This window comes from Gallus gallus, chromosome 15, assembly GCF_016699485.2.
Source record: "Gallus gallus isolate bGalGal1 chromosome 15, bGalGal1.mat.broiler.GRCg7b, whole genome shotgun sequence".
Taxonomy (NCBI): domain Eukaryota; kingdom Metazoa; phylum Chordata; class Aves; order Galliformes; family Phasianidae; genus Gallus; species Gallus gallus.
In genome coordinates this window covers 11,464,755-11,486,204 of record NC_052546.1, presented here as the reverse complement: position 1 = coordinate 11,486,204, position 21,450 = coordinate 11,464,755, and the positions used below count along the sequence as shown (strand labels likewise).

The 21,450-nt window shown below is 45.0% G+C and overlaps 1 long non-coding RNA gene across 2 annotated transcripts; it reads left to right on the top strand.

Annotated features, from left to right (window-relative positions):
• Positions 1-17,308: 17,308 nt before the first annotated feature.
• Positions 17,309-20,919, top strand: LOC121106868. Of its 2 annotated transcripts, XR_006931593.1 has the most exons (3): positions 17,310-17,923; positions 18,721-19,885; positions 20,302-20,919. It is a non-coding gene; the product is annotated as an uncharacterized LOC121106868 (long non-coding RNA). The 2 variants fall into 2 exon arrangements; XR_005840083.1 differs by lacking the exon at positions 20,302-20,919 and having other exon boundaries at positions 17,309-17,923; positions 18,721-19,577.
• Positions 20,920-21,450: the final 531 nt, after the last annotated feature.

The window sequence follows — 21,450 nt, the reverse complement described above, 5'->3', positions numbered from 1 at the left end:
CTGGCAGCAGACCGACCCCCACCTCACCACAACCTTTCAGGCAGTTGTAGAGAGCAATAATCTATGTAGCACATCCCACTCAATCTTTGTCATCCACATCCCCAGGTGTCCATGACACTGCAGAGAGATCAGCATCACCCTGGCAGCTGCAGTGGCACTCATATTGCACTGCCATGTCCCAAACAGCGTGGCTTGGGACCTCCTCCTTCCCCACTGCTCCTAATGACAGCCCTTCCCTGCTGGCGCAGGGAGCACATCCCCATGCTTTCAGGGTCACCCAGCAGAGGTGTTGCAGTGTTATGTGTGCTTTTACAAAACAAGAGGTGCACCAAGGAGGGCGGGCTCAGCTGAACCTGGCAGAGCAAAGCATGTGCTCCCAATGGAGGGTTCACTGCTCAGTGTGAATCAAGGATCTGACTCCTGCAAGCATGGGAATCATCTAGCAGAGAGAATCACTCTGTCATTTCTTTGCCTTCTCTCACTCCATACTAGATCAGTTTAAAGAAACAAATAGACCTTTAAAAAAAAAAAAAAAAAAGGAATAAAATATTTTTTCCTCTCCAGCTATTGCATTGCCTGGATTCCTAAGTGCTTTAAAAACAAAACAGATATTGAATACATCTCTCCTCAGCGAACTGACTCTGTAGCACAAAGCATTTCCCACAGGAAATCCGTGAGGCTCAATCACTGTGACACAGTCAAGGGAAATTTGGACAGTCAAGGAAAATTCAGAGTGATGTCTGAGAAGCCGAGACAAAAAGGATCAGCCCTTCTCGGGATGAAGAGAAGGTGCCTCAGCTAAGCAGGGCTGGCAGACCAGCTCTGAGATTCTCTTCAGATATGCAATTACGGTTCTCCCTGGGGGTTTTGCTTTTGTGTTGTTGCTTTTTAAAACCCTTCTCTGGAGTCAACAATTTGCCTGAATCGCTTCTTATTCGTTTCATCGTCATGACTTCTGAAGGCATCTAATGAGCCACTTGGAAGTTTGCCTGAAAACAAAACAGAATGGAAAAGAAAAGAAAAGCAAGAAAAGAGAAAAGGAAAAAAAAAAAGAAGCGAAAGCAACCACCCCGAGATGGCATTAAATCTTTCTCCTGAAACTATAATCTTCAGGATTACAGCTCAGCTTTGTTTTAACACTCTGCTATCTAGGGATTAATGGGCTTTGTCCGTATTAGGTTAGAGTATCTTGGGGAGCAGAACCCAAAATGTGGCACCCATGATATGCAGGTTTGATGGGCTGTACATGGACTCAGAGCAGGGTCTGAAGTTTAAACTTCATGGAAAGCAGTTTATTCTTCCAGGTGTTGTTCACCACAATGCCTTGGCAGTTCTTAAAGCCCTGCAGGTGCGACTGTGCAGTTCACAGTCAGACAAATCCGGAGTCACTCCTGATTTCCCGTAGTAGTCTGAGTGCTTGATCCAGCCTCTTGGTCAGAGGTACACCCATAAGGCTGCAGAAGTAACACAATTAGAGGCACTATTTAACCTTATTGCCTGACTCCCTCCCGAAGATCCCTCCACAGAGGTGCTCACTTTTGGTAATTTAAGGAGAAATCAAAGATGTGAAAGACCTATGGAGATGTGGGCATTCTCTGTGAGGCCGCAGGTGGTCGGATCCATCAGCTGCCTATGACGTTGATATGGTTATTGCTGTCAGCTGAAGAATTTATTTCTTCATCTTAAGAAGAAAAACACTTTTCTTGTTTGGAAAATGACTATGAACACTCCTTTATACAGGACTGTCTTGTAATGGGCCCAATAGTGCTGTGTGCCAGCTCTTCCCGAAGGGAGCCTGGGGCCTTCAGCCAGTTTATCCATTCATCTGTGCAAGGATGGTTAATGTGATGTGAGAGAGGCTGGAACGGTCAGCTCGTCTGAATGCTGACAGCCAGGAATGGGCTTTCAAAGCAGCTCAGCCCCCAACTGCAAATGGCCTCCGCTCAGCCGCTGCCCTGCGTGGAGGCACCAGCATGTTTGATGGGCTATTTCAGACACCCAGCCATGCAGTGATGGGGCAGGGGGCACCAGTCTGCTCGGAGCAGCCCATCTCAGGTTTTCACACAATCTTGTGCCATGGTGGGTTTGTTTTCTCACTCTGTGTTTTGTTAAAGCCAAATCCTGGGAAGGAAGTGAGCCTTGGCACTGATGGGCAGGTCAACGTCGCTTCGAAATATGGGCAAAAATGGCACCAACTTACCTCACTGTTTTCATCTCACTGTTTGCCTACGTTTTTCCTTCTGCCTCCATGCACAGAAGGTAAGTTTGTGACTTAGAGCCACAGGTTCTCCTGTTCTAACAGCAGGACCTGAGCTGCTGCTGGGAGATGGTCCTGTGCCCAGCCTGACACATGGGTGGGATTAACGAGGAGTTGGGCTCTCCTCGTCAGCACCGTGTGGGTTTTGTAAGCAGTTCTGCTGTGAGCAGCAACACGCATACCCAGTGAGTCACATAATGGAGCTTCAGTGCTGGGAGGCAAAGAGGACACAGCAAGCCACACCTTTGACATCTTGCCCATACCTCTCTGCTGCTCACTCCAAAACATCATTAGCTGTGCAGCTGCTGCTTGGAAAGATTTCCAGAGCTCCAGGATGCACCAGCACAGTGTGTGAGACAGCCTCTACCTTTCATTCCCCGACAGCACATTCAGCTCCAATTCAGTGCAACTCCAAATGCCTCCCTGCAGCCACCGCTCACCTTCAGGCTTCTCTCCCAGCTCACCTGCCCTGAAGGAGCTCTACAGCATCGAGCAGAAATGTTATTGCAATTAAGTATGTTTCAAGGCATACAGGTTACATTACTGAGAGATGGAATGTGAACAAATGAAAAAATAAGAATAATCATACTTCATGACAGCTCTCTCTTACCTAGAAGTAGTACTGTGGGGAGAGAAACCTTCTTCCTTCTTCAATGCTTTGAGAGTCAAACATGAATATGAGCTACTAATTCCTTATTCTGATGTTGATATACCAAAGCACCAGATTATTTATGTGTTTTAAATAGCTAATTTTGCTCTAACAGCCTGCTAGAGAAGGAGCTATTTTATTTTCACAGCTGCTGGGGCCTGTTCTGAGGAAGACAAACACACTGAACTCAGTCTTGGAAGTTTTGTTACTATTTAACCTTACATTAGAAAGGAACTTTTTAACAAATGTTTCTGAAGTGAAAACACAGATCTGTCCTCTGCAGATTTGAGATAGGACATCCAATCAACAACATTCACTACAGTGCAGAGCAACTTCAGCTGCAAGAGAGATTGCTCCAATTGTGCAAGGAAATTCAGTGCATTGCTGCATTATAAGGTAGGAAAGCACATGATAATATTCTCTCCATTGAATAAAGATGTACTCCCAGCCCTACTGAAGTCCAAAGTAGATGATAAGGTTTTGTGGCCAAGGACCACATGAGGGTTAGTGGGTCTGCTTCCAAGGGGGTAACATGTTGCAAAGGTCAATAGTGGGCTTGTTTGCCTCGTTTGGAAAGCAGCAGCCACTTAACAACCTGTCCTGGATAGAAAGAGCTGAATAGCACACTCCAGGTCCAAGAAACTCCAGGATTCATGAAGGAAATTCATATATAAATTGAGCTACTGCAACAAATAATAAATAGGAACTTAAGAAGCCAATCATATCGTGGAAGCTCATATCACTGATGAGACAAACTTCTATCGGTGGATCGTAGCGAAGAAAACTCCTCTGCACGTTGGTTAAGCCCTGCGACCAGCAGGGATATTGACTGTGAAGTTTAAAAGCAAAGTCTGATTGAGCTCTACCATGAGAACGTACTTAATTATTTTTTCTCTTCTGCGCAGTGTTACTGGCAATACCTGTGCAATTCTGTACTTCTGCTGTAAACTTAATGAAGTAGCAAAAGAATTCTGGCTGTCAGCCCAAAAGGCTTTGGGGTATCCAGCAGTATCTCCTGTTAATATAAGTAAAGCCTAGATCTGCATAGAATCACGGCTCTCAGACATTTTCTCAGGTAAAAGATAAAATTAAGATAGCCTTATTTCCTTTAGGGCCATGTTAATTAGGCAAGAATCCTCAGGTGTAAAAGAACGACCTCAGCTCTGTTAACTGCATAGCAAACTCCACCGGTCGGTGGAAGCCTCCTATACCCACTGAGACACGGGCTGAGGGGTCAGTGTGGGTCAGAAGAGGGTCCTGAGGTCTTGTGGGAGGTTCAAACAGACCTGAGCTACACCAAAGCATCACGAGATTCACCCATCAGCAGAAGCTGACTCATGGAGGGGATTTTCCTGGTGTTTTCATTTAATGTAGCTGAAAGGAGACTCTCAAAGACCTGACTGTACAGCTGCGTGGCAGCTACAATTTCCTGTTTATGCTGAATGTAGACAAACGGTGACCTAACATCATCCATACCAACTAGTATGCAGTTCAGAGACACTATTAAAATAAATAAGAGTTCACACAGCAATGACACCCTCAATTCCATGCCATTTGAACCTGAACTTCATTCCCTTCATTGCGTTAGCAGCTGAGAACTTGCAGATACAGAAATCATGACAAATACACACACTTTCGTTCCTGCATTTTGTTGGCATTGCCTTCATGATAGCTGAGAGCATTCAGCCTTACTTTCACCCACAGCTGCACTGACTTAAGGAAAGAGTGACTTCAAACCCATTTATTCAGATGCTGGCAGAAGCCCATGCGATATGTTTATTTTGGTTTCGCTGACATAGACTGGGAATACGCAGCAAAGCAAAATTAAACATGAGTAAGACCCTCCTAAGTTGGAATAAAGCTGTCTGCATTGTGAACGCTTAAGTAAAACTGGTCTGTATTTTTTATCCAACCGTGTTATCCTCACTTTGCATCTAGAAGTGACCCCTCTTCAGAGACCCCTCTGTTTTGCTGGTAAAGCATAAGGTGGGCTGTGGGCTGGTACAACCCTGCTGAGCCGTTCTGAGACAACTGCGGGCCAATGGATGCTTTGGGGGGGAAATTCTGTTCAGCACCCCAAGAAAAAAAAAAGAAATTAACCTTCATTTTCTATTTGGGAGAACAAAATGGTTTATAAACTGTAGGCGAACCTCTAATCTGGTACATCACAACATCCGTGAAATCACTTGGAAAAGAGCAGCACAGGGGAAGAAGGCGTTATAAATCATCTAGAAGGAGAAACGCAGACCCCGAGCCCACCTCGTGCTGTGGGCAGAGCACATACCTGTTTTTCTGCCTACTGAGCAGCAGTGTTATTATTTTAAACTTTTACACAGGCAATCACTGCTGTCTGCGCCACGGCGATCTATTATCAGAGGAGTTGGGTTGCAAGAGAAGGGGGGCAGCAGGAGAAAGAGGGAAGCTGCCAGCACTGGGCTGCAGCTCAGCCAATGCTTGATTGCAGGTATAAACATCACCCGCTGTATCAGCAAAGCTGCAGAGAATCAGCCATAAACCTCCCAGGAGGGGCTGTGCAGGGAAGGCTGACAATGCAACTTCAGGGTCTGTGTGTTACTTGGAGACATCCTGAGCAGCTAAAAATACAGAGCAGTCGTTAGACAGAAAGACAGAGGGAAATATTTTCCTCTTTGCAGTGCAAAGGGGCTGGGGAGCGGTCAGGGAAATAAGGTGTTATCAAAAAACATGTGGAACATATAGCTCTGGGAAACCCTACGTGTGTGTATAAGCAGGTAAGCCATCTGTGCTGCCAGTTTGAGCTGTAGGATCCCGGTGCTTGGACTGACTGTAAATGTAGGAAAGGTTGCAGCCGGGGCTAGCTCTGATCATTACTGCACTATCACCTTTAATAACTCATCTCTGCTTGAGCAGATCCAGGATTCACACTGCAGCTATTGAAACTGAATTACTGTCATTACGAGAATTTCCACGTTCCTTCTGTGCATGCATCCCAATGTAGTCTATAGACAAACACTTAGCTTTACCATAAGAACTCACAGCATAGGAATATTGGTGTTTTGTAAAGTGTGGCAGATGCAAGAGATGCGCGATGTTGGGGCTGGAATATATGATTGGGGTGCTAACTCTTGCTTTATCATAGGATCATTAAGGTTGGAAAAGAACACAGAGATTATCTAGTCCAGCTGTTACTCCATCACCACCATCACGCTGTGCTCCTCCCACGAGCATTCTGCTGAGACCCGCAGTTAGAGTGCATTACTGGGCAAAAGTAAATCAAAATGGCAGAAGTGGTTCTGATAACCACGGCTGCATTTTCAAATGCTTACCCTCTTAGGAGGAATCATTCAGAAAAACTGTTGGCAATGGAGAGTTCTGCAAGAGGGATGTGCACCTTCCAGCACCCGTGTAAGAAAATAGGTCTCCTTCTAATTTTTCAAGAGATGAGAAGTATTCTATAATTAAGAAACGAGTGGTAGAGTGTTGAACGTTGCTGGTGATGAAGGGGCCAGAGAGATCCCAGCTGGGTCTCAGAGTCCCTTTTGTATCTGCAGAACTCAAGTTGGTATTTTTGTTTTGTCCGTAAATGAAGTAAAGCTGATCTGCAGCCACTGAGGCAAACCCGGAATCTGAGAGTGCTGGTGAGGAAATGCAAAGTGCTAATTCTCAAAAGAAAAGCACCCCTTAGGAAAAGCATTTGGGCATTCACTAACACAGGAACGGTGGAAGTGGGACCTACAGAGTAAAACTGTCTGCAATGCCAGATGCCCTTCAGCAGGGAATTTCTGTTTCCACCTGATCAAATGGGAGCTGCCTTTTCTAACCTCCAGCTCTCGTGCAGATGTCCCATAGACTACTAAGCTGCCCCACTTCAATCACTCTGGAAACTCAGTTCAGGACTCAGAAAAGCTGTCTTTTCCCATGACCTGAGTGAGGGCTCCCCTGCTCAATAACGGCAGTGGGGGGATGTCCCAGGTGGCAATTCATAATCAGAATATGCAAATATCTCAGAATGATGCTGTGAGAATAGTTCTTGACTCCAGCCAATGACCAAATGAAACTACCTGAATTCAGACCGAGTTATTTTTAAAGGCTCCAAGACATAGGATGAGCAACGAGGCTGCAAACATAGCCAAGAAAACTGAGTAATTTCCCTGAGTAAAGGTTCAGTAATGTCATAACTGCTGCAGAGAGATAAACTGCACTCTTGATAAGCAAGGTGCTTACAATGTGGCTCCTATTGCCACCAAGTCCTGGCAATAAGTTCGGGGCAGTTCCGAGTGCCAGGAGGAGTTGCTGCCTCTGCCATTGATGTTAAGTGACCCTGAATAAAGCACTGAGCCTTCCAGTGTCAGCCCATCCGATGGGGATCACATGCACCCCAGCGTTGCTTAAGGAATTAACTCCCTGATGTTTGTAAAATGATTTGAGATCCCTCCGCAGAGGGTGCTGTAAAAGGGCACATTGATTATTGCAGCCATAGATTTGAACTGTGCGCAAGAAAGCTCCTGCAGAAATGCACTGCTAGGAAACTTAATGCAGCTGTTAATCCTGCAAGGCTCTGATTTGCAGAACGAAGTGCAGGAAGTGCAGAGTTGAGCTGTGAATAAAACACACACTGAACCCTTTACACACACACTGAAGCCTTTCCTACCGTAAAACTGTAGCGCATCACAAACATTTCCAGTACAAAAGGAGCGTTTTGCTCCCAGATGGCCAGCAGGCCACCCCACTAATTTGACAGGCTCAGAAGTAGGCAAACGAAGCTGTCATGGAGTGAAAAGCCAGGTTACTGGTGGGCGAGAACCCAGAACTGCAAGTGCAGAGGTCTTTGCAGTGAGGTGGGGATGCCTCAGCAGAGCAGGCACTGGTAGTAGCCAGCAGAAAGGAGAGGCCTCCATTTTCAGAGGCAATAAATCTAATGAAGATTCATAGTGACAATCTGAATCTTCATCCATCTTTCCCCTTTTCCTTCCTGCCCATGTCATTTCCTTGGGGAAGATTTCAGTTCTTGTTCACCTCTCCTATGACTCCCTTGAAGTCTCAGCTGTTCCAGGGAAAGTAAATAGGGTTTAAAATTAATTATCAATTAAAATGAGGTTAATCAGCGCCAGACTTGTCATCTATTATCCTTGTAAGTGAGACAATCCTGCCCCCCTGCAAAACCCCAACAGGGAACAAGGCCAATAAGACTCAGCAACAAAGCCCGTTCCCTCGTGACCTTTGCTATGTTTAGGAGGAACAGCTAAAATAAGCTCTAATACTCAGCCAGGCCAAACACTGTCGAGAATAACTATATTTAACCCTTTTAATGCACCATGTATGCAACGTCTCTGGACAGCAGAATGTGTTTTTGTCCTGTACTGCTTATAGTGGTTGCAAATATTCACTGGAGATGGGCCATCATCTTAGCATGGAAGCAGTTAACTTCTCCAAAGCCCTTACTGACTCCATCGGAGTATTTCATGCTCCACATTTTTTGATCCTAATGGGATATGCTGGTTTATACAATCCTTTATACAAGCTCTTTGTTTCAAATGCCTTCCACATTTATTGCGGCGATTCTCCCATTCACGTGAACAGAACTGTGCAGGCAGCTTGCTGGGAAACCAGGGTCTGCAGACACCTACCTGCTGCTTTACATTGCTGGGGAAGCAAGAAATCTCACCCCTGACACATGCAATGTATGAAATGTAACAGGCATATAGCAGATACAGAGTCTTCCCAAGCTCTGACCTGTAAAGGTGATTTATCTGCCCTAATACCCAAGAAATCTTTTAAAGAACTAAATTGTATGGAACTGTCAGTTTCCATATCTGTAATGTGGGAAAGTATTTAGTAGAGTAAAAAGCAATTAGTGTCACAAAATAGAAGATATCTATGAATGCAGAATCTGCATTTTGGTGTTCAGATTTATGCCCATTCACCTGAGGATAGGCACGAACACATGGCAGGATGCTTTGTGTCATCCCAGGGCTCCTTGAGCTCCATCCAGGCCTGACAACTTCCACGAGCCTCAAAGCTTTACTTAGAATTGTAATCCTTGAGACAAACAGAGAGAGAGAGACTTCCAGAGGCACAAGTGGGTTAACAAAACCGAGTTGAAAAGACAACATGAGCGCTTGGCTCCCCTTCACATGTTAAAATCTCCCAGAATCAGACTTGAACCTTGGACCTTTCACACGAGATTGGAAGGGAACACTGATTTCTCAGAATCTGACTGCAGCCTGCTCTTCCTTGCATTCAAAGCCATAGAACAGACAGATACATGTCCCTTCTCCAGCATCTCTTTGGCCTCTGTTTTCATCTGGTGCTTTTTTTTTGCTCCCATTCTGACGTAACTCAGCTGTGTATGTATGTGTGTGTTCATGCACTAAACTTCACTCTCAAAATACTTCTTTTTTAAAAAGAAAAACAAACCACAAGAACAATTTGTTCCAATCTGCTTCTGCAAGTTGTTAAGAGGGAAGCTCAGCTGTTGCTGCCCTAATGGGCTTTATGCAAAGAGTTTCCTGCCAAGAGCTGCCACAGAGCCGAAGCCTTCTCCTTTTCTAAGGCATGCTATGAGTCTTGAAATAAATGGAGTTGATCTATAGGATCTGGAGGGCAATATAACAGAGGGTGCAAAAGCAACAGACTCCGGGACTGGAGAATCATACTGCACAAGGTAGACCTGGCCTTTACTTGTCATAAACTGTGTAGAAGACCAGAGAGGAACCTAGTGCCAAGGCATGGAGTCAATTAATAGGATGAGAAAGCAACAGGTTCTCTAGACTCCTCTGGTATGGTACTTCAATCCTAATATGCAGATGGCAAAGGCAGCAAAGAAAGGAAATATGGTTGTGGTGATTCTTGTGTGAGAGATAAACATGTGAGGTCTTGTGTGGAAACACGTCTGTCTGCTGTATTTGTTCTCTGGGAGACCTTGGGTAAGACATGGAAACACATACTACTGGAAAATAGCCTTACTGTTGGCTAAACTGCTGGCTAAGGAAAACTCAACTGACAGATCCCGGCCTACCACTGAAGCCTTGCCTTGGCTCAGCAGCACGTGTGAAGCACATTGTCTCCTCAATTTCTACCCAAGTCCCTCCGTTCTCACAGAATTCCAGTGAGCAGCTGCTGCTCACACTGGTGGGCTCCACCTGGAGCTGCTGCTTGGTACAGTCGGCCCTGCAGTTAGCTGGTAAACATGAGCTTCACTTCTCTCTTCTACAAGAGATACGGAAACAGGTCCGTACCGGAGAGCGGCCTGCTCGACGGCTGCAAAAGGCATTTCCTTCATTCTCTCTTGGGGACCCAACGGTGGACCCGAGGATCTGCCCCAGAGCAGAGGCATCCAGCCATGTCCTGAAGATCTCAGCTCTGGAGAGCACAGGCTGGGAGGCAGATGTGTGCTCTGGGAGCCCCACTGTGCCTTGGGTTTCTGTCTCCTGTTACTGTCTCAACACAGACATTTGTAAAGCAACACTGCCCTCGGCCTGCCCCTTCTCTCTCACTGCATTACTGGGATCTCTCTCTCTACATATGTTTTTTTTTTCTTAATCTTCCACTTAGAACATTGCACTGCATTCTTTGCCACAGAGCTTGAGATCCTAGGATGCAGGCAGGATGTATTCCTGACATCTCTCATGGAAAGCTGGGATGGGAAGGGGTTCCCACTGGCTTACACATTCAGTCTTATCACTCTTAATTAATAATAAATCATTGTATTTATTTTAGTTTAGTCAAACTAATTCCTACTCACCTATGCATGTATACAGATCTATCTCCACTGGTACAACACATAAGATTGATGCTAACAACTGATCCTGAGCAGCAGCAGTCTGTAACACTTTGGTACTGGTACAACAGCACTTACAGTACAAACTCTATACACGTATCACTCTTTTGCAAGGAAAACTGCACTTTTCTTCCATCAGTTTTAGGTGCAGAAGAAAGCCCAGGGAGCAGGACGGAGCAGAGGGACCCTATGTGCCTCTGGACCCCTGGGACTCGCTGCTGGCTGTGGCAAGGTGTGGGATGCCCTCTAGTGATGCAATGCTCATATATTCAAAATCTATTTTTACTTAACAATCAGCTTCTGAGGTCTTTGGGCAGGACAGCAGCTTGTGGCCTAAGGAGAGCAAAGCAGATAAGAACAACAGCAGTAACAGCAGCACAGCCTGAGTCGTGGGGAGGAAGAGGTGCTGGGGCTGTGTCACCGGGCTGCTGTGGGTCCTTTTTGTGTGAGTTTTAGTAGGTAGGAACGTAAGAGCAGAGGAAATGGGTAAAGGTAAGAAGGCGGCAGAGAATATTACAAGGGGTGAGGAAGCAGTAACCCAGCGCTTGGGTGCCTGGTGAGGCACAGGGCCTAACTCCACATCAGCCTTTGGGGAATGTAATTTCTATTTCTTCTGGCTTTTAAGAATCACACGATAACACATACCGAACTCAAAGCGTTTAGTCTGGTAGACCCAATTAGAATTAGCTATCTGTCTCTGTATGCAGCAGAACATTTCCTTTTCAAGAGGTTTTACAGCAGCTTGGAAGAGCCAGGACCGAGGGGACGGAGTGTGCCCTTGTACGACTGGATCGGTTCCATGGCAATTATTTGATTCCACCAGAGGTCATCACCAATCTGTGCCCCACACTCCTGCCTGGACACAGCAGAGCGGCCGCTGCCTCCTCCTTGGCACCAGGAGAAGCATGGCAGTGCCAGACATGGAACAGGAGCCCGCTTCCTGAAAGGCGAGCTGTAGCCAAGCGTCCAGCTGCACAGCCTTCAAAATGCATGAAAAACACCCAGCATTAGGAAAGCACTGTGCAAGACAGCTATTGAGGTTCATCTACACACAAACTGGGATTCAGCCAGTTTTAAGATACGACAGCCAAAAGGGGCATGAACACTCAGACCTGCATTGAAATAAATGTCCGAATCAATCAAAACTGCTTTTTGTTGTTTTAGCTCAAGGTGTAAGTAGACAGGTTCTTGGTTGCGGAACCACAGTAAAGAAACAAATTAAGCTTGCCTCCACGCAAGATAAGCAGTAAAGATTTCCCACTGATCTATAAGATCTGAAATCCGTCGAGCAAACTCTCTTACCTCATACAAATAATGGCAAATAACTTGGTGGCATTCATCATTTTCTTTTAAAATGTCAAACAAGAGTGCAAGGCTAATAGCCCAGCAAAGCTGCTGCTGCTGTCAGCAACTCATTTAATCAATGTAGATGTAAATTCTAATAATGTCCTGGACTCCATTTAATTTCAATTACATAATTGTTCTTTTCTTGGTAAAGTTATTTGCAAACCTGAGCAGTGCCCAAGTGCTTTGCATTTGCTATTTTCTTCCTCCATCTTGAACCTTATTCTCTGCCACTTACGCTTTTGTTTAGCATATAGATTATTTGGCTGGGATCTAAAAAGCTCAGGCACCATCTGCTCTGATGCTGAGGATCCGATGGTACATTTAATGTTGAGTAGCCATTTGCCCCAGATTCTTGGTTAGGATTCTGCCCACGGATAATATTCACAGCACGTTAGTTGCATTGTCACTTTCTCTCCCTTCAACGTTGGTGTATTTCAGTGACACCATGAAACATGAAATATTGCTACTCTTGACACATCTTCTATTTTTGTTCTTTCGGGTCTTTCCGTTCCCTACAATTTATTTCGCTTCCTTACTTTAGCAGCCCAAACTAAACTATAGCGTAAGCCAATAAGGAAAATTGTTCTAGACCTTGGATAATTAGAGAAAATATTTAGCTGGCATCTTAGCTGTTCTGCTGCTTATATGAAAGCAAATAAAACAATGTTCTTCATTATCTGAAGTGAAGCAGGCAGTTCCTTTCAGAGACAAGTTGGGGGCTGTTGCCAGTGAAATGGTGACTCTTCTATGAGGGTCACTAAAGCTCTTTTAGGATCCTTCCACCCTCAATGAAATGGATTTTAAACGGAAAATTCAATCACTTATCTTGCTTGCATCAGTAGAATCATCTGCCAACATAAAAGCACAGATATGCTAAATGCAAGTTGAATGTGGTCAGAATAGATACAGAGCAAGGAAGGAATTAAAATAAGCAAAGACAAATGGGAAACTAGCAAATAATAATACTTTAAAAATAGCTCCTGTGATGATTGCTGGGCTTCAAAACCACTCACCAATGGCCAGAATGTATCTCAACTCTGTATCATAGAAGCATTGAATGGCTTAGGTTAGATGGAACCTTAAAGATAATCGAGCTCCAGCCCTGTGCAATGGGCAGGGTTGCCAACCACCAGCTCAGGCTGCCCAGGATCCTACCCAGCCTGGCCTTGAACTCCTCCATGGATGGGGCATCCACAGCCTCTCTGGGCAGCCTGTTCCAGCACCTCACCACCCTCTGAATGAAGAATTTCTGCTTAACCTCCAACCTGAATCTCTCCTTACAGTTTAGAGCTGTTCCCCCTTGTCCTAGTGACCTGCTAGTCAGGCTGCTGGATTTTTGTGGGTTTTTTTTAAATACTGATTCAGTAATTAGAAGTCCAGTTGTGGCAGAGTAAATGGGTTTCCACACTTGCTGCTTTGTTTCTGAGGCCAGAAATGAAATCCCTGTCAAAAACACATGTTATTGGAACAGTCATTCTAGATTTTACTTGGACTAGAAAATTTATGGCTGTTTTAATGTTAATAATTTCCCTGTTTTGCTAAGGACCCATACAATTCATATGTGATTCCCAGCACTCATGAGTGTGCAGAAGTGGTCCTAAGGCTGAAATTCCGTATAATTGCCCTCGTGGCAGAGTTCATCCTTCTTACCCAGGAACTATAACTAATTTATTATGTGAGTTTTATGTCTGAGCTTGTCAGCACTCCATTAATCATGTCTCAGAGAACCGGCTGGTCTGTCCTGACAAACTACTGCTCTCTGCACTGCTATTCTTATTAAGACAGGGAGCACTTATAGCTTAACGTTACAGAGCCAGTAATGCAATGGCACACCAGCTCAGGTTGGTCTGCAGCCTTCCAGTTCTTTGTGTTTGATTAAAGCATATCTTTCCAGAAATCCCTGTTCTTTACATTCACAGCAAGATCTGGGACCCTGAGAACAAAGACAAGGCAACGTTCTTTGTATGATGTTAAATCTTCAGTTGAACACGTATATGCCATTTTGAAGAAAGATTCTGGTTTGTTTCATTTAAACTTTTCTAAGTACCTATTCTACCTCACTTCTAGCACAGTTTTGTATTACATGGAGAGATTGGGTCAACCCATCCGTTGACCCATCTGTTACAAATGGTTTGCTTTAAGCTAGACACAGTAAAGCACTCAGCCCAGGGCAGGAGTGTGTAAATTATTGAGCACTGAGCATATTTACTCCCTTTCTTTTTTTTTTTTTTTTTTTAATATATTTAGTAGTTCAGTTTTGAATTACATGGTGCCAATGCCAATTATGGGCTCCCCATGTTTCCATTTTGACCAGAAACAGACTGATCCTTTGCTCTCTGAGAGCTGTCCCCATCACATCACACCCTTCTGTATCCCTGTCTTCTGAGGAAGCACTGAGATTAGGATGGGTTTGGATGCTGTGATTTACTGGGAAAAAAAGGAAGGGTGTATTCCACCTTCTTGTGAAAAACCCTACACTTGCCACAGACATGCAGAAGCAGATGCGAGTATACACACTATCACATGAACTTCTGGACACGGAGCAGCACTGAAGCTCTGAATAGAGCATACAGCCCAAAAGTGGCACAGAGAACACATTTCTGGATAGTGTAATATCCATGCCAGTAAAGCCATTGGCTGAGTTGGTCTTTTTTAGTGCTCTGTATGCCTTGGAACACACTTTTACTACATGCAGTAGTGTATCTTTGAAGGCAGCAAGCCTTTTGGATTGGCACAAGCATAGTGCTGGGTGAACTGTAACATCCTGGAAAATCCCTTTTAAATGCCAGAGTAGGACTTGGAGCACATCCAAGCATTTGCAGCAGCCACAGCAAAACTGCTTTTGGAATTTAGCCTTCATACAATGCAGACACTTAAGACAGTATAGCGACGTTCAGTAAAGCTAAGGGCACTTGAAGTCAAACGAATAAAACAGGGCAGGATGCTGGATTAACTGCTGTGAGATTCTGTACAGGGAAACAGCATGCCTGCCTGTTGGGTGAGCAGGAGAGGGAAGGCTGCTCAGCAAGCTCAGCCTCGGGTTCATTAGCAACACATGGCAATACCACTTCTTCCCCTGTGGCCGGATAGGGATTGCTGGAGGAAGACTTCTGATCCAGAAGAAGTTCCAGCTGTGTGCAGGGACTAACGATCTGAGCGTCCTAAGTGCTAATTGATAATGGGAGCAGATCTGAACCCACACTGTGCTGCTTCTGGTGCTAGCGAGAGCCCTCCCCTCTGGCTGCATCAGCTGGCTGCTGCACACAGAGCTGTGTCAGTGTCAGGCTGCCAGCTGGTAGAAGCTCTTGGATGATCCCCAGCAGCCACGGCCTGAGCAGGAAACCTTACAGCCATGGGCTTGTTTGGGATCTCCCCCAAAACCAGTAAGCCTGTAGCTATGGGTTTCTCCAGATCCCCAAACCAGATCTGGCTGGCTGTAAGCAGCTCATTTTCTCTTAGGTGAAGAACAGCTATAAAACTTCAAGCCAAGTCCCTCTGTTACATTTCCAAAGTTGGCTTGTTTGCAGAAATTAAAATTAATCCTATTTCGACTGTAAACCTGAGCGGTGCAAAGGAGTGGCTGACAGGCTGCAGGCACGGCAAACAGGCTCAGGTTTTGTTCAGATCAGCTACATGCTCCAAAGCAATCTTTGTCCCAGGACTGCCTCACCCTTGCTGTTATGTGCCATACACCATTAGCTAACCCAGTGCTTTAAAGCAGCACTCCCTGGTGTGCTTGGGCAACAGCAGCAGCTTTAACCGGTGTCCCACATATTACTTCTCACAGGTATTTCTCAGTCTCACTGTTTGAGGAATCATCTCTGTAAGAGCTAAGGTTTGGGCTTACAACAGTGAGCCTGAATTTAGAGGATTACTACTGCTGTGCTTATTGCAAGGTGATTTTACACACAGAAACATGGGCTCTGGTTTCAGACTTCTCCTTTATCATCTGATTTCACTTTTATTTCATATTAACTTTGCAAGAAGAGCCAATATTAAAGTGTCCTTTACTTTTTTCCCTGCTGTCTAATTTCCAGTGTAGATGTGACAATATCTTTAGGTACAAGCCAATCACTTCCCAAGGGTTTGCTTTTGTGACCAAAGGTAATCATTGCAGATTGCTTTCCGGGCGATCACACAGCAGCCTGCATTGCTCCTCTGCTGATGTGTGGGATTTCTATTAGATTGGAAATGTTTCAGAGTTTGCTTCTCTGGATGGCATAGATCAGGCATGTCCAGCCCAAGGGCCACGTGGGTCACCTCCACTGGCACAGCTCATATCCATAGCTGGTGAAAATGCAGGGCTAATGGTGATGGCTGTGTTGAAAAATAGCGTTTGCAGCTGAGAATTTGATCTATCAAATAGCGTTACTGTGCTCTTTGTGTCTTTGATAGTTTCCATGGAAATAATTAGGAGGCATTACTTTCATGGAATCATAGAATCACCAAGACTGGAAAAGACCTCCAAGATCATCGAGCTTCAGAGCAATGTTCACCGATGCAACCCTAGACAATTCCTCTTCACTCAACACAACCTAGACAAGCCAACAGGTTGGTCACTCATGGCACAGATCTGAACCCTTTCCATGCTGATATAAGTATGGCTCAGGGCCTGCTACCCTGGGACTCCTGTTATTGCTGCTCAGCCAAAACAACACCAAAGCACCCAAACTGCTTTCAGCCTGAGTGACACAAACTAATGGAAATGAGGAAGAAACAGAGCCTGAAGGGCTTTGTTTAATACTCACCCACAAGCAGATCACTACCTAGGAAGCCTTTGTGGTTTGTGATGCTGGTATACAAATAATCTTTTCTAAAACAAATACTTCCATCATCCGTGATAAAGTAACCTAAGGAAAATGCTCCAGAAAAATAAAATGAACAGGAGTTATTACATGAGATGAAATGAAATATCTGTGAACACTAGAAGGTTTCAACGAACTGCCTCTGGAACATCCAGCAAGTTTGTGTTTAATGCAGTGTTTTTCTACGATTCCTGCTTATTTGGTAGACGTCTTTTTGAACCAAATATCTTCAATGACTGCTCAGTATTTTCTTCTGCTGAAATCCATCAGCATATTACATACAAAACACTTAGATCACTTTTGCTGGCACGTAGTACACGACATGCAGCCAAATGAAATTTCATCTGCTCTCACGCTGACTGTCCCAGTGACTCCCTTATCTTCGCATGACATTACAAGCTCCATAGCTTTTATCCACAAATCTTGAAAGCTTATGGTCCAATTTTTCCAGGTCATTAAGTAAACCTAACACGTTAATCTCAACAGTAAACTCAATAACTAATGCCCTCAATACTGCATTTTGTGCAGAAATCATGCCTTTAAACTCCTTTTCCAAATGCTGTAATGTTTGTGGCAAAACAGTGATGACTCCAAACAAGGTGCAAATTCATACTGAGTCCTCTTCAGTATCTGTTGAGATTTTGGCTTCAAGAAGTCACCTGAAAATGTCTTTGCAAGAAAATACTGTTCAGTGAACTTGAAAAGCCTTCAAGAAGAGGAAAGCCCTGAAATATTGTGTTTTTTTAATCTCACAAGGGAGGATCAGCAGGAAAATTTCTGTGGGAACTAACGTACATTGAGTGTTCAGCTGTAGCATTCTGACATCAGAGCATTACATCAGAGCATCCTCACCGGCTGCGCTCAGAAACAGGGTGTTTGCAATTGCTCATGTGACAGCAGAGCTCCCAAGGGCTCCTGGTGGCTGCTCAGCATTCACTCCAAAACTTCTCCAGGCCCTGAAGTGGACATCTGCTGGGAGGCCAGAAGCAAGGACCTAGCAGGCTGTAGAACCGACAGCCATCTCCTGGCTTCATGCCACAACACGGCCCATTGACAGAGTCATTTCATGGAGCCTTGGGTTTTAACTGGAAGCAATCACCTGTGTGGTAACATAAAGGAAATCCTCCAGGGTTCTCCTCCTTTCACCCCAAAAGGATTCTTATGTTCCAGCTAGCATATACAGACATAAGATCACTGATGGGATTATTCATTCCCTGCTGCCTGTTTCATTTGCTGTACACTTGGGAAGCAGAGGATGACATAAATCAAAATGAATGTCACCTCTGTGGAGGTGGCTGACTTCCCAAATCCTTCCTCAGAGTTCCCCATCCATTCCTGTGCTCACTCAGCCAGGACCTGGAGGCAGTCAGGCAGCTCATGAGGTGGCCGGCACTCAACCAGGACATCACCAGGCTGTCCCATGGAGCAGCCCGACCCGCCGATGGCAGATGTTGGCCAAATGCAGACAATACAGCACTTCTCCTTCTGCACATGTCCAGGAAAGAAATCCCTATTGGGAAACCTGATCCCAGGAAGACAGAAGTAAACGTTCAACTCCTATAGCCAAAAAAATCAATTTAATTATCTAATATTCCATCATCCCAAACAGCCGGTGCTGCAGATCAGTATCTAAGGTACAGGTTCTGCTGATGCACCTATGAGCTTAACCACCTCAGCAAGGGGACAATGTTAGAACTTATCCCCCAAAAAACCCATTCCACTCTGAGAGATGCGTTCCTGTTTGCTGACCTCCAGCTGCCCAGATGGAGCAGATTCATTTGGGTGCATTCCTTCTCTCTGAAAGTCGTCCCCTGACCGTGGCTCTGCAGTCCAAAAGCTTCACTTGTAACTCAATCTTGCATTAGAAATAACAGCATTTATTGCATCTCATTCTACATTTCAGATCGGTGGCAGCTCAAAGAAGGGGGTGATACCTGTTAGAAGGTCAAAGAGAGCCATCAGAGAGCACATGCAATAAAATTGGCTGTCTGCGCTCATCTTGAACGGTGCATCTCTGGGGAACAGCAGTTCCCAGGAGGGGAGCACAGCGAGGAGGGAGCACAGCAAGGCAAGCACGTTGCACCGTCCCCTCAGAGGCCTCCCATCTGGAACAGCACAGGGAAGAGGAGCGGCTCATATTGTTGGCGGCCCATTGGTAGCAGTAGTCCGCCATCTGCTGATCCACACAGCTGTGTTTATAGCCTTCAAGGTAAAGCAGCCATCCATCTTTTCTCACAGCCCGCTCTGATTTCAGTGTATGCTGGTACATGAGAATATGCAACGTGGAGTCTGCTCGTCTGTGCTACAAGAGAGCAGCAGCCCGAGCCAAAACCGCAGGATATCAAAGTGCAGCTGACCGTTACATTAAGATGCCTGGATCTTTGTCAAAAAGCCATTCCCTACACTCACAGCTTTGAACCACGACTGCAAAAAGAAAATAGGGGAAAAAAGAAAAAAAAAAGAAAAAAGAAAAAAATTACAGCTTGCCCTAAACTAGCTCCCTGCAACCAACAGCAAGTGGCCCTTGATACAGGACTGTTCCATTGCCCAGCACTGTTAACCCCTTCCTCCTGTGCAGGCATCCCCACATCTGCAGTGTGCAAAGCCCTTCCCCTGCTCAGAGCAAGCAATCTTCCTCTTGTTTTTCCCGTGCATGAGTACTGCCAGAGCATGTGGTAATGCTATTCACTGCATGGGGCCAGCTGTACAATTCCATTATGCAAATGACAATGCTGATAATTAAAAGTGTTTATCAAGTAACCACAGAGGAACAGGAGTCTCCTTTACGACCAAGCCACACTCTTCATCACTGTGAGACTGCACACTGTACATGTGTATGGGAACTGTTGAGTTAGGGCCTGAAGCACTGATGGAGCACCTGGGGAAAGGACCCGGTCAGCCCTGGGAGCACAGGTGAAGGCAATGCAGCTGTGTGATAGGAAGGGGTGGAGCCTGGCTGCACCTCTCTTAGACCTCATTTAAGGGCTGGCTGCAAGCGGGGAAGGGTCTGCGCTTGGAGGTCTCTCCCTTTTGGAGTTTTCCCTGCAAGCTGAGCTCTTTAGAGATAGGTGAGCACTTTCCTCTTTATTTGTAATGCCTTTCCTTCATGCAGGTCTCTTTGCTGTGATGCCTCCTGTGTCTCCATTCCACCACATTGATCTTTCTGATTGTTACAACCTTTGCTTTTTGTTATGATTCTTAGCAGTCATCCAAGACAAAATAATGCCATATCTAAAAGTATTTCTCTATGAGACAATCAACTTCCATAGGCTGGTGACAATATTGGGGGTGTAATAATTGGGCATTAACATCAGGAAATGAACTTTCAAAATACAGCTGATTTTGCCCTCCTTTTCTAAAGGGGATCACTTTTGAAATGTGAGAATTTCAGCCAGAAAAGCAGAAGTGTGTGCCTGGTGCATCTACAGGTCAGAGGCAGGAAAGAAGTTCAATGGGACCTATTGTAATATTCATGTTTTCTCAGACCTCTTTAAAGAGAAAAGAAAATGATAAATCACATTGGCTTTTGGGTGCCCACCAGCCATGTGAAGTCTGCAAGGAAGGAAGAATAGAAGGAGGTGGTAACTGAAATCTGAAGCTGACTTTCACGTAGGGGTATGAAATCACAGATTTGTCACCCACGGTGGTTTTCTGTAACTGGACTTGAAGGGCAAACACATGGAATTCATCCAGGAGGGATATGCTGGAGGGAAAACAAAAACAGGAGTGAGTGCAGAAACTTCAGAAGGAAGAAAGCAAAGCAGGACAACGAGCAGACAAGTCCTGAGAGGGAGGAAGCAGCTGGGGAGTCCGGTAATACCCCACTCCATAGGGCTCATGGAGTGTTGCTCCAGCAGTTGTTTCAGGGAGTGACCTTACCTTACCCCTTAGGAAATAGCCACCTCTGGAAGGAGATGGTGTTTTATAAAATAAAGCTATGAAGAACTGATTCCCGTTTCTTTCACTCTTTCACTGCTCTATGGGTTCTAGCTGGGATTCAACCAGCTGTTTCCTGGGGAATAAAGCCTTAGCCTACAGAGTGTGAAACCTATTACACGTTCCTTGGGCTGCTAAATGCTGGCACTTCTGAGGCTGATCAAATTGATTTCCTCAAAAAAAAAAAAAAAGGCAAAATCAATTAATAATTTGCCAAAATCCAAACAAATGTAGTAATGCTTTCAATGTCCCTGGTAAGACTCTTTAAAAAAAAAAAAAATGTGGTCAGTATTTGTGTGTTGCAAACACTTCGAAATATGGAAGATAAATTGGGCTTTTTATTGTAATGATGTTTTTGTACTTCTATCTTACTACAAATAGATGCAATACTTCCTATAATGACAGTGGGGTTTTTAGGGGGTCAGACCAGTGACAATAGCAGCGTGACAGACAGTGGGTAAGCAGCCAGGAGCAGATTTAGAGGGGAAATCAGCCAAAGGTTCCCTCACCACCAAACAGATGAGATTATTCAACAGCTCCCCAGTTCTGGAGTGATTACAGAGGACCAAAACTCTCTGTAAGAAGTTAGGAAGCATACAGAATGGCTGTATGACACACAGAGTGAATGGCGGATGGTTTTCCCCACTGGATCTCAGGCAGCCCTGAGCTGTTGTGTGGCTCCTGGTTTCATAGGGGG